Below are 3,823 nucleotides of genomic sequence, written 5' to 3' on the forward strand. Positions count from 1 at the left end.
GGTGGGGTTTGAGAGTTCATCACCTCACCCCTCTTTTGGGTCACTCCTGATGCATTGCCTTTGTAGTTCAAGATGTGATCTCTCAATTTTCTGCTCTGGCTACAATGCCTGCCACATACTGCCGTGCCTCTCAGCCTTGATGGACTTTGATTTCTCTGGAAGCCCAGATAAATGTTTTCTTCTGTAAATTGTTTTTGGTGTGGTAGCTTAATCACAGCAACAGAAATGTAACTAACACACATACAGTCTTCACTTTTTCTTCACTGGCTTCTTGCTCTGCAGTCGAAGATGGCCTAAAACTCACTCAGTAGCCCTCATTGACCTCCAACTCATGGCAGTCCTCCTGCCTCAGCCTCTGGAAGGATGAAATTACAGGAATAAGTCACTATGCCTTGCATGTTTCTGGCTTCATTCTAGCATGTTCGGGTTTTGTCGTTGCTTCCATGTCCCACTCTATGAATATACCAGAATTTAATATGAAAGTATTGTTTTAACAACTCTGGACAGTCAATTGTTGCTGTTCTGCAAGTCTCCTGATTATAGCACCTCTTCCATCCCAGGGAAACTCTCTATGGGCAATTATCAAAAGGGGAACAAGGAACTGAGTGGAATTGGCTGCTTCTAGGTAACCCAGCTCAGTTGCTTAGCAACAAACTGAAAAACTGTATTAGTTTAGTGGGTTCTGAACAAAAAGGTAATCATTTTTTATCCCCAGATAGATAAGAGATGATGTTATTGCAAGTGAAGTGTAGGGAAAATAAAAACCATGGAAATAGAAAGGAAACACATTTGGTAAATAGAGATACCGCCTGTACTCACACCTCTGGGTCTCACTAAGTGTTCTGTGAACGCTGAAGAATCTGCATTTATTCTAAATACCATCGAAGAGCATTTAAAATTAAATGCCATGCAAGGGTATGCAAAATCTTTTAAAAGGCACAAAAAGGTGATGCAGAAAATAATTGACAATTCACGTCTGAAACAGAAAAAAAAATGTGACTCTTCATTGATGTTATTTCTGCAGAAAATTAATAAGCGGCAGAGGGGGAATTTTGCCCTCTCTGTGGCTCCTTCCAAGCAGAAGTCAAGAATCAAACAGGCCCCGTTATCCCACTTACCATACCGAGGGAGTAGCCACCTCCCCACCGTAAAGGCAATTGACTCACTTCTGCGAGAATTCTAAATCTGAACAAAGCATTGCCAGTCTGGGGAGATGGCTCGCTTAAGTTTTGATCAGCAGTCACACACACACACACACAAACACACACACACACACACGCGCGCGCGCGCACATGCACGCGCAGGTGTTGTAATACATGCCTGTAATTTCAGTGTGGGGGAGTTGGAATCAGGGAACCCCTGGGGCTCCCTGCCCAGAGTCATGAGCTCCAGGTCAGTGAGAGACCTTATCTCAGAAAACAAGGTGGAGAACTCTTGAGGAAGACACTCAGCCTTGACTTCTGACCCCCTCAAGTACATGCATATATGCTAACCTGCACCCACAAGTGCGGGGCGCCATCCTGTCCAGCAGGAATGAACCCCACCAAAAACGAGAATTCCTTCTCTGGTCACATCTTTATTTGGAGCATTCCCTTGAGGAAAATTGGGGGAAGGGAAGATAGAGCAGGGACGAGAGAAAGCTTAGAGAGAGAACGTTGGGCCCCGAGGCAGCTGCTTTTAAACGGTGGAGCAGCTTGAACGCTGTCCTGATTGGTTAATGCCATTCTGCTGGTCTGAGCATGTGCAGGCAAGGGTGCAGGCAGGGGTTGCTCAGCCCCACGTGGCTACCTCCAAACTGCAGGACCACCTGTGCCTCCAGGTGGCTCCCAACATCTCCCCCTAATTATTGTCTTTAAGAGCAATAAGGCAAAACTATTTTCCAATCTGGTCCCCACCTAGACGCAGCATGCCAAGGATATCTCTGCTCCCACCCATCTCCAAGGAGGGAGAAAGGCAGAATAGAGTCAGTCAGAAAATTGTTAAGAGATAAGAGGTTGCACAGGGTGTTGCTCAAGTCGATGGTGTGAAACAGCTGCTCTTGACACCGCCCAGAAGGTCATCTCTGCTGTCTCCGCACGAATCTTTTACAGCAGGACACTCAGCATCCACTGGGTCATCTTCTTTATCTCTCTGGTCGGTCTCGCTGGCATCCAGATGTATGTCAGCATTCCTAGAAAAACATAAACAAAACTCTCCTCCCAAATTAACATTTAAGAGTACTAAAAACTCTCAGTGTAAAAATTCAGCACAATCAGTACTGGAAGTAGGCTGGTTTTGAACTTAGAGACCTGTAGGTCTCTGCTTCAAAAAGCAAATCTTGTTTGCCTGTACCAGCAAAATTTTGAATTAAAAATTAAGTGTAAAGAATGCAAGAGAAATCCTTTCTCTGGGGGAAGCTGTCACTGGTAGTGTAGTCCCCCTCTATTGTTTAAAAACCAAAGCAGTTGTCATTGGGAATTGAACTCAGGACCTTTGGAAGAGCAGTCAGTGCTCTTAACCTCTGAGCCATCTCTCCAGCTCCCCTATTCAGATGGAAAAACCTCTAGGTAGCATTGTTTATCTCACCAGGTGCCTCAGGCAAAAGGTCCGCCTTTCTTTGTTACCTAGGATACGGTAACCAGGTAAACACGCCTTTATTATGATAATCACGACCAGTTCTTTAAGGGAGAATGGGCGTAGCATCGATCTGGCTACTTCCTGCTGACGAAGGGACGTTGTTTAGGGGATAAATGTTTTTATCTGACTGAATTTTTGGCGACAAATGTTTTTATCTGACTGAATTCTTGGCGACCTTGGCTGAGGGCGGCAGCAGCGGAGGGCGGCGGCAGCGGAGGGCGGCGGCTGCCCCGCCTCTGAGGCCCATTGTGGCGCGCTCTGCATGGCCCAAAGGCATGGCCCCGCCCCGAGGCGCGGCCCACTGTGGCGCGCTCCGCATGGCCCAAAGGCATGGCTCCGCCCCGGGCCGTGCGCAGCTCGCAGCTCGCCGTTTATCCCGTACCTGCGAACTGTACCTCAGCCTCACCTCAGGCATTGAATTCGCACCGCCGGCTGTGAGTCTTTTTCAAGCTCCGGCGAGGGGGGGCATCCGCCCACCCGTGGAGGGCCCGGTCTGCCCGCGCGCGGAGCCCCGTTCTCTGGGAACTCATCTCCGCCCGCCCATGTTGCTATGGAAACACAGTTTTTCCGCAGAGCCGATTCAGCTCCTCTTTGCCTTCTATGGCGCCGCTGCTCACCACGCAGCTTCCGCCTCAGTCAGGCGAGTCCGCTCAGGTGCTGAAAAAGTCCTCCAAAAACCATAGCCCCGCCAGAAGGCCGGGACATCTAGCCTCTGATGTCACACGGACTTTAGCCCGCCCGTCGGACCTGGCTGTTCGTAGGCCTCCAGCAAACTCCCCGCCAGCAACTGGTTGCGTCTCCCTCCTGAGTAGCTGGGATCACAGGTGTGCACCACCGTGCCTGGCCCACTTCCGTGTTTCTAATCAGGCATTACCGCTCAAAGGCGGGCCGGCTGCCGCCAGCACTCTCAGCACGATCAAGCAGCTTGTCTTTCTCAGTCAAAAATTAAAGTTTTTTGTACGTGAGAGCCAGAGACTGAGCTCTCTTAACAAAATTAGGCGAAAATCACCTCAGAAACTCTGTGGCTCTTTAAGAACAGGGAAGGCAGTGATCAAGCTCGCCTCCCTACGAGACTGTTGCCTCCAGTCTCTAACAGCGAGTACGCAGGTGGACGGAGAGGGAGCGGAAGCCGCGGTCTCCCGTACCCCATCGTCCTCAAAGTCCCGCCTTAGTTACCTCGCCTTTTTTGCTGCTGTTTACATTCCTC

General features: G+C 49.4%; 1 pseudogene; it reads right to left on the reverse strand.

The window, feature by feature from the left end:
* Positions 1-2,999: 2,999 nt before the first annotated feature.
* Positions 3,000-3,193, reverse strand: LOC148119768 (Nuclear RNase P; annotated as a pseudogene).
* Positions 3,194-3,823: the final 630 nt, after the last annotated feature.

This window comes from Myodes glareolus, chromosome 14, assembly GCF_982192425.1.
Source record: "Myodes glareolus chromosome 14, mMyoGla1.1, whole genome shotgun sequence".
Classification (NCBI taxonomy): domain Eukaryota; kingdom Metazoa; phylum Chordata; class Mammalia; order Rodentia; family Cricetidae; genus Myodes; species Myodes glareolus.